This window comes from Dryobates pubescens, chromosome 21, assembly GCF_014839835.1.
Source record: "Dryobates pubescens isolate bDryPub1 chromosome 21, bDryPub1.pri, whole genome shotgun sequence".
Taxonomy (NCBI): domain Eukaryota; kingdom Metazoa; phylum Chordata; class Aves; order Piciformes; family Picidae; genus Dryobates; species Dryobates pubescens.
The window spans coordinates 4515577-4525419 of NC_071632.1; the positions used below are offsets into that span (position 1 = coordinate 4515577).

The 9843-nt window shown below is 42.4% G+C and overlaps 1 non-coding gene across 1 annotated transcript; it reads right to left on the reverse strand.

The window, feature by feature from the left end:
• Positions 1-390: 390 nt before the first annotated feature.
• TRNAN-GUU (transfer RNA asparagine (anticodon GUU)) lies at positions 391-464 on the reverse strand. The gene has a single exon. It is a non-coding gene; the product is annotated as a tRNA-Asn (tRNA).
• Positions 465-9843: the final 9379 nt, after the last annotated feature.

Below are 9843 nucleotides of genomic sequence, written 5' to 3' on the forward strand. Positions count from 1 at the left end.
CCTTGTCCCCGCTAGCCCAGAGCCGGCTGCTGCAGCACGGCCGGCAGCAGCGCACAGAAGGCGGGGAACAGGAGAGCGGAGCCAATCTGGGGCGCTCCGGGAACCCGGGGGTGTGGGGGCAGCAGACTGGTCTCACCGGGGAAAAAGGGACGCGACACCTTCGGGAGGGCGGCACAGGCTGGGAGACACCGCGCCCCGCAGCGAGCTCGCTCCCTGCCAAGGGCGCAGCTGGGGCTGCCGTCGCGCCGCTCCCCCGGCGGGGGCCCCCCTGCCCCGAAACAGGCGGCGCCGGCACGGCCGCCAGCGCTAATCTCACATCCGCCCACAGCGCACACGCACAAAACATCGGGCGGCTGCAAAGTAAAGCGGCCGAGCCAAAAAACGGGAAGGCGTCCCTGGGTGGGCTCGAACCACCAACCTTTCGGTTAACAGCCGAACGCGCTAACCGATTGCGCCACAGAGACTCCCGATGTGCTTCGACGTTGGGACACAGCTGATAGGTGTGTTGTCCCTGCCCTGGTTATCCGTCGGCCTCCATGCATCGACCTTCATGTGCATAGCTCGGCGCCTAACTGCAACTCCCGCGAAACTCTCGGGGAAAACGGTGGCTTCTCTTCCCCCAGCCAACACAATAATCTAATCCCCCAAATCATTGTTCACAACGGCGTTGTTTTTCTGAGGAATAAACTCTGGAATCAGAGTTAAACCAGCTGCTAACTCGGCTGTTACACATGCAAGCTAAAATGTAATTCCCAGCTATCATTGCGAAGCTACCTGATTAATCTGTTTAAAAGGCAATCTTTACCTTTCCACACGCTTGAGCACAGCAGAGACGTTCCTCTTCGTCTCTTCGAACTCTGCTTCCCACTTCACCTCAATGTGCCAAGGACAGAGTTTTCGCGTTGCTCACACACCTGAGCCAGCGTTTGCCCCTTTTCTTTCACAGACTGCATGCATCTCTTGGAAGTCTTATAACAGTAGCTGCTTCATGTTGTCCCTGTGGCTCCATGCCTGATGGCTATTCGGAGTCGAGCAGGCCCATGACACCCACTACCCGAGAAAGGGTGATGAATTCTTTCCAGCAGATGCTGGTTATCTCCTAGTCTCTGCCCACCCAAGAAGTCACAGTTCCCAATCCTGAAGCCACAGTCTTCAGCAGGAAGAGTAAGAGCAAGTTTCTTCGCTCTTGTATTTTGTGCAATACCTTGTTCTTCAAGGCTGTGAGACTTTGTTCCTCATCCCAGTAACTTTAACCTGACCATTTCTTCTTGTTGTGCCTTGGCAGATTTCCCTGTACTCTGAAAAGAGCTACGTAATTATTAGTGCCATTACAGTACTGCTTGGTTTTTGTTTTGTGTGTGGTTGGTACATTACTGATCCTCATCTTTTAAAACACAGAGGAGAAACAAGGGTTTTTACACAAGCCCTTTTAAAGATAGTTTTTTGGGGTGTCATGTTCACTGTGGCATGTTCTTCTACCCAGATCTCTGCTGTGCTCGGTGTCAGAAGAATCAGTTCATGGGCTGGACCACTTCTTTTTTCTCTGTGTAGAACAGGTAAATGGTCCTGTGATTAGCTGTCTGTCCTTAGGAGAAGGTTTCTGTCTGTATCATCCCTAGAAAACAAGAGGCCATGTGCTGTTTAAGGCATTCAAAAAACAGGGCTGCTGCTTCAGGTCATCTGTCCTCCCTAACTGTTTTTTTCCCTATTTCTGGACAGCTCTTTTGCTTCATACATGCTTTTTTTTTTGTGAATCATATCTGGAGTTGCTTATCGCCCCCTCAACCCCCCCAGTATCTAATGTAGGTAATTTACATCCCACCATGTGATTCATTAATTATAGATTATATTTTGTTTTATATTTTTTATCAAAATGTAAAATTATCAAAATTATCAGGCTATTACTACATGAAAAAATTGCCCTATGTGATAAAAAACTACTTTTGTATTTTATTATAAATACTTTATAACATTGTTTTATTGTTATTTTTGGGATCCATGAACATAGCTTGTTCATTGCTATGACATCTGTGACCTTCAGATACCCGCTTTGGTTCCTGAATGTCAGAGGAAGTAAAGGACAGAGGGTGAAACTGGGTGTTGTTTATGAATTTTATAAACATACCAAGCATTCATCCTCTGTACAAAAAAAGTAAGTGTAGTTAGTCACCCATTCCTAAAATCAATTTAGTAGGATATAACAGAAAGAAAAGAATCTTCTCACTGATTTAATTATTCATTAACTACCATATTTCTACCATTTCTCACAGCAAAGGACCATTTACTTCCCAACAGCCACAAGTGCCTATACTATTTACATTGCATGTGTCAGGTTTGGTCAGTTATTTGTCAGCTCTTGAGCTACAACTTGGCCCAAACTACAAAAATTCATAGTCACAAAGAACTTTGGAACAGCTAGTCAATTTCTGCATAAACATATTTCGGACTTCTTGTTTTGTAACAGAAGTCTGTAAGTGCACAGCTCACCATCCAAAGATTTCTCGTGTTTTACCTCTGAAACATGTGTTTCTGGTCCCTACCAGAGCAAGAACATTAAAATAAATGGACAACTAATATAATTCCACATTGCAACTAAAATGATTAAAAGCAGAGAATAAGATTTCCATGACAAAAGCTTTTTTCTTTATGGAGCTGCAAGCATCAAACCATAGAGAGCATTAACGCTGAAGAAAGATCCAAGAAGTTGGAAGAAGCAGGTACTACAGGCAGTGTGGTTTGATCAGTTGCAAGATTTCTGCTATTTTAATTCTTCACATAAAATGCATTTGGAGGGTTTTAAATCAGTTGTTTGTGTACAGATTCTCTGCATTTCAGCTATGAAAGAGGATTCCCGTGGGTTTTTATGGTTTTATTAAATAAGTGCTTCTATTCTTGGGTCTGTTAGTAAAGTCAGAAAAGTGTTAGAACTGACAGAACATCCCTGTAAGTAGGATCAACATACCTTAAAAGCAAAGAAGACAACTGAACAATGGTATTTTACTGGCCTCTCCAGCTCTCTTAGCTCTGGCTTCTCTTATGATGTAAGTCACACAAAAAACAGGGCTAAATGAGGAAATCCAGAAATCTTGGGGTATTGCTGATTGCAGACTCTTAGGTAACCAACAAAATCAGCTGTTCTCCCGACATCCATACCCATGTTTACCAAAAGGAACTGGCAGAGGCTGCCTGGTTCTAGATAATGAAACGTGTAGTTGCACTTAACCTCATGCTCAGGAGAGACAAAAAGTTGTTTCAGAATGACTTGTGACCAAATTATAGAACAGCCATTGCTGTTGTCAGTGATGTGGCATAAAGTCTGCGGCTCTGAATAAAATAAAAACCAAACCAAACAGAGAGGGCTGCATTCAGAATTGATTTTCAGATCTCATCTGACACGTTTTAAGGGGAATTTTGCATTGCAGTTCCTTGCAATCTATCTGTTCTGACTGCTGAAAAGAGTACAATCACTATGGCAGTCAGTGTAATAGTTCACACACACAGAAGATACTGCTTCAAAAAAGTGAAAAGAAGACAAATTTACTGGCATTAGAAGTGAGCACAATACTGAGAAAAGAAATAATGATATTTCTCATAGAGCACTTACTTCTCTCAAGCAATTCTTACTACTATCATGGTAAGAAAGGGAGAAATTTGTTGTCCTTGCAGGTTTTTTGAACTGCACCTACTATGAGTTCTTTAAGTAATGGTGAACATCATGCAAATAAGAACAGGTCTTTTGCAAATGAACTTTAATGTTGTTTCTACAGACCACACAGGAAGCAGAGGAATTGCCAGCCTGTGTTTTCAGGAGCACCAACCTATCATAGCATTTTCCAAAGCATGGGATTCAGATTTAAGTTCTAAATACAGGCCCCAGCTCAGGAAAGTAACTGTGTGCAGAGCAACACAAAAGCACATGCTAGCTTCAAATGCAATCAGATTACTAGCATAGAATCATAGAATTGTCAGGGTTGGAGAAGCCCTCAAGGATCATCTAGTTCCAACCTCCCTGACCTGGGCAGGGACACCTTACACTAGATCAGGTAGTAGCATGGTACAAAAGTATTTTCTTTCACAGATTATATATAAGGGGGGGGGGGGGGAGAAGGGAAGTAAAGGGCAAATTTTAGAGCAGATTTAAAGCTACTGTTTGCTAAAAATGGATGACACCACAAATTCTGTATCCTTGTAATAATTAGGAAAACACAAATCCCTGAGATATGCTCACCACAAACCTTCTGCCTCAGTTCTAAAAGTTATTTTGCAGGTGATCATGCTAGAGAGCATGACATCTGTCCAAGTGCTGTACATATTTCAGTCAGAACACCAATGTCTGAAGGAAGGGCAGTGAGAAAGGAAAACACAGGTAAACTTTGTGGAGCTACTCCAGATATTTCCAAAAAGGAACCTGATGTGTTTGGCCAGGTGCAATGTTAAGAAACCTGTGCTGAGAGATTGTATGGGCAACATCACTTTTGGAGGCCTTAATCAGTTTCAAAGAGATCAGGCATCAAATTCAGGGATCATTGCTATTCTGGGGATGCATTCACAGGTTTAGAATGTTCTTGCAGTGCCTTCAAGAAGAGCTCTGTATGAAAAATGACACAGGGGTCTAAAGAGCATGGAGAAGCCATTATATTTTAGTTCCTCCAGCTACTCTTACTGCCAGCTATCAAAAGATTCACAGAGGTTTCTAATCCTAGAACTCTGTTGCCAGAATGGAAGGAGATTATGATATCCCACCATGAAAACAAACTTGAATTCCCATGGTTATGGTTAGCTCCAGCAGAATTCTAACCCTCTTAACCACCTCTGGTGAAAGGAAGCTTCTTTTGCTGTTCCCTGGCTGTCACTTGCAATGTGAGCAGCATCCTGCAGAGCCCCAGGATGCTAAATACGTTGGTGGCCTGAACCTGCAATAAACCTCTCTTTCTTGGAGTTATAACAGGAAGGGTATATGAGAGATTCATTGTGTTGCTTATAGGGATTATGCAAGAGATATTCAGACTGTTCTTGGTCATACACAGCAGAGAGAAACTAGAAGCTACATCTGTCTTTCTCTATTATAACCAATCCTTTCTCTTCATATGGTCTCAAACATGGACAGATGCTACAGTAATGAGGCCTAGATCAAAATCTCCCAGCAAAACTAAAACTAGTTCTCACTTTCCTGCAACTCAGTGGAAGAGAGAGAAATCGAGGAGGTTGCTTGGTTGAAATAAGGGACAATATATTTCCACTGTTCTATGAAATTTTGTGATCACTTAACATGGACAGAAATTCCTGTGGGTGCTGGAATATTTAACAAAACAAACAAAAACAAAAAAAAAAAAAAAGGAGGAACCTTTAAATGCTCAAATTAAATATACCCATCCTAGTGCCGAGCCTAAAAAAGTATGAGGTAGAGGAAGATAAGAGTATGGAGAGTAAAGAAATGAGAGATAGCTTTGGAAGGAAAAAAAATATATAATTAAGGACAAAGAAGAGTGGGAGGGGGGAAAATAATAATTTAAAAAACCCAAACACAACCACAAACAGAAAAGTGAAAGGAAGTCTGAATTAGCTCATTTCTCAGAGAGGCCATATTCCTGCTGCTTTTCAAGATCTTACAGTGGAAAGGAACCAACATATTTTTGCAGTTTCAACAGCTTGTGCTGAGACTGAAGGCAAAAGGAGAACACAGAGGGAACTGACCTCTCTCCAGTTGCTCCTGTCCTAATGGATGGTATAATCTCCACCACAGCAAAGGAACAGAGAAGGCACTTAGTGAGTTACTCACAACTCCCTGTCCCCTCCTCCTCCTCTTGGCCCCCAGCTTCTCAGATCTTTCTATTAAACTTTTAATAGTGGGGACCCCCTCACTCAGGGCAGCACTGCAGTCATTCATTAGTGTCCACCTAGGGAACAAATAACTCTTTAGCTGCACTGTAGGTGTCCAGCTTGCTTTGTGCCTGGAGGGGGATTTGTAATCGAAACAGGGAAGTGCAGGAGCAAAGAGGGAAAATGGGCAATAATAACCCGTGAACTCGCCTTTCATTCAGGTAACACACAAGACACATGTTAATGATTTCAGCTTAAGTACCAGGCAGAGAACTAACTGTACACTAACCAGGCAGAAACCACATGCATGTGCCAATGCAGCCAAGCAGGGACTTCTTGGGGAGGGGACAATGAGAGGCAGTTTGCTGAATTTGCAGGGAATTGGTTTGGGTTTACTTTATTGTTCTTCATTTGCAGCCTTCACCCGACTGGACTGACAAGCTAAGATTTTTGCCAGGTCTTGTATTTTAGCCTGGCTGCACAGACTATTCCTGTAACTGGATTAGGGGAACCCATGAATATTGAGACAGAATGTGCAGGGATTTCAGCAGCTCTGTTGCCTAATGGGACTAGAATAGCAGCTAGTTACGTGCTCTCATGGCCTAGATTGCCTGGATCATTAAGATGATTTTAAAATACAAATTAATTAAAGCAGAGACAAATAGGAAATGGGGTTTGCTTCCTATAATTTCTGTCAAAATGCCTGTCTGAAGAACCAATCAAGCAATCTTTTTATGCAGACACTCTGCTTCATTTGCCTCTTTCAGATCTTTGGTGAGGCAGCCATTTGCTCATCTTGCCAGTATCCTCAGATGAACACATCAGGCTGCAGCATGTAATAGGTAGAAGACAGCCAGAGAAATACCAGGGAAGAAAGATCTCTTTAACAGGGAAGGGAGGGCTGCAGACACCTTCAACGATAATGTTTCCTTTTTCATCCCTAAATATTTGCAATCAATATAGCTTCATTATTGTGCAAGCTGATCAATAATGCAGTGACAGTGAAAGAGATGTGAGGGTCTTTTTAGTGGCTACAAACTGGCAACGAAGCTTTGATGGCTCCTACCAAGGATTTATCGTTTGTTGGATAATCTCCTGCAGAACGCTGTGGCGCCTGAGAGTTTAATACACAGTGTGGCTATAGGAAGGAAACTGGACAGGTGTCTGCACTTTATTTTGAGTCCCTATAGCATCATGTGCCAAGGGGACCAAAGGTGAAATAAAAGCATATATGAATACGGTGTACAAAGCCTGTTGTTTGGGCATTTAGTATAGCTGAACTGGTCCCTAAAAGGTAGGACAGGTGGAGGGTGTTATGAGGAGCCACAATCCTGTTTTGCCGTTGTCCTTGCCATGAGGGACTTCAGAGGGACTTTATTATTAACTATCATTACCAGACTGTATTAGAATTTATTTCAGAGACATACACAAGCTAAAACTCTCTCCCTTTCCACATGCAGTTCACTAACCGTGAACAAACTGAAAACCAACTTGCCCCTAAATAAAGAATATTTAATAAATAGAAACAGAAGAGGTCACATCTCTTGACTTTAATATTTTTTTCAGCAAAATGCCCCTGGCTCAAGTGACCAGAACCTTTACTGAGAAGTGCCAGCCCTGGGGGAAGGGATCTTCCATTCAGTCATCTCTGCTGCTATGCAGGACACTGCCACTCACTCAGAGCATAATCCTCCCAGAAAAAGGAAATGCAGGTTGTGCACAGCAGCATATCCTGACAATACCAAAGTCCTCCTCCTTCTCTTTGAGGCAGTGATGTAAAGCCCTAATCGGAGGGTTTAGGAGACTTCAGAAGAAGTAAAACCTCATAACTTCACCTACACAGGAACCCTCTATGCCTGAAAGAACTAAAACTGCTCATTTTCCTTTTTTCCCTTCTCCTTTCTCACTTTTCTGCCATTACACAAAAGCCTTTCTAGGTTTCCTCAAGTTAGTGTGACGATCATTCCTCCAAATCATTATTATACATGCATGAAATTCTACTCTAAGAAAAACTGGTATGTTAATAAATACACACTGCAACACATCCAAATGGCTACTGGAGAGGCTCCTAACCATCCTGCATTACCACACCTCACAACTATGTGTTTGTCAGAGCCCCTCAATCCAGCATTTTCAGATTTTCATACAGCCAAGCAGTAACTGTGATAACTTTTCATATTGTTTTCTTTACCCTCACACTTTCATGTTAAAGTACTGTACAGCTGCTCGATTTCAACAAGTAGTTACCAAGGTGTAAACCAAAATATGAGAAGCATATGATCATGTGCAGCTCTTTTTGTCTTACAGCCCTCGTCATTACCGCAGTAACTAGCTTTAGAATGTTCTACTGCCACTCAGAGCACTTTAACAATCTTATGCCTTCCTCTGCAATTGGTATTTCCATATTCTCAGAGGTTTAACCTTTTTCTTCTTTGCATTAAAAAAAAAAAAGGATAAAAAAAAAAAAGGGAACAAAACAAACAATACCCAAAGCCACACAAAAGAAGTGTGCATGAGTCTGTCAAAGCACCTAGAAATTGTCAATATTTTTTTTTTGTTTAAATTGAGATAACCAACACAATCTACTGTTAAAATCAGTGAATTCTCAATGAAATTGTCGAGCAGCCTTAAAACACTGGGTTTAGCTGAGGGCTTTTTAGAGCTTGTTAAAATGTGATGTCAAAAGCATCAAGCTAAAACGCATCAAAATGAATTAAGACATTAAGAACAAAAATGACATTTGTGCTTTTTTACGACTCACAATATCCAGCTCAGTGGCACACAAGCAGACCTGTAACAAAATCAGTCTCACAAGACCACAGAACCCTGGAAAAACGGTGTTTCTGCCGTCCTCAACAGGCTTTTGCAGCTTGGTAGGTACAGATAACTTCTATTCCCTACAGCCAATGGTCGTTAAGGACTCTCCCATATTTCTCTTAAATTGCATAAATTGGAAAATTGTTCATTTCCTCTTCCTCCAGCTCTGTTCTCATGTATGATGAATTTAGGGATGTTTTGCTGAAAATGGGTATGAGGTTATGCTACATACAGATATGCCTGCTGAAAACAATTCAGGGGATTAAAAATAACCACGGACTGCAAGTGACCTTTGGTAGAAACCACGTCTCTCTATTTTTCACATGCCGCAATGACCGTTAGAGTTTGGCAACTGGAAGCGACTCAAGAGTACAACACAGAATCAGAGAATTGTTTGGGTTACAAAACACCTCTAAGATCATCGAGTCCAGCCATCAACCTGAGACCACCATGACCGCTAAACCATGTCCCAAAGCGTCATGTCTGCACATGTTTTGCATGCCTCCAGGGACAGCACCTCCACCACATCCCTGGGCAGCCTGTTCCAATGCCTGACCACTCTTGCAGCAAAGAAACTGCTACTCATTTCCAGTCTAATCCTCTCTTGTCAGAACACCATTTTCTCTCTTTCTGTCACTTGATACTAGGGAGAAGAGACCAACACCCACTTGGCTCTAACCTCCTTTCAGGGAGGTGTAGAGAATTGAGAAGGTCTCCCCGTCAGCCTCCTTTTCTCCAGACTAAACACCCCCAGTTCCTTCAGCTGCTTTTCATAAGATTTGTTCTCCAGACTCTTCACCAGCATGTAGCATTCAGTTTGTATTATTTACAGTGTCAGTGCTCTGTTTACCAAGGTTTATGATCCCCATTCTGGAAATCTTACTCATATGAATAATCCAGTCTCAGGTAAGCCTGCTGAATGAGAGATGCAGGACTGACTCTTTCATTCTGATACAAACACAAGAGAAATGGGAAGACAAACTACATATATAGTGGATGCCTCCTTAGTGGAGCCAATATGTCTGCTATCTGAACAGAGTTTATAGGCAGATGAGCACAGCAGTGTCCAATCCAAAATCCTGACAAGCTCCAAGAGCTCTGCAGTACCTCTGATGGAAGCATATTACAATTAGCTCTGCATGGCAGGTACCTGCTCCTCCCCCAAGACAAAAAGTTCACTGTTTCCAGCATCACTGTGTGACTAAG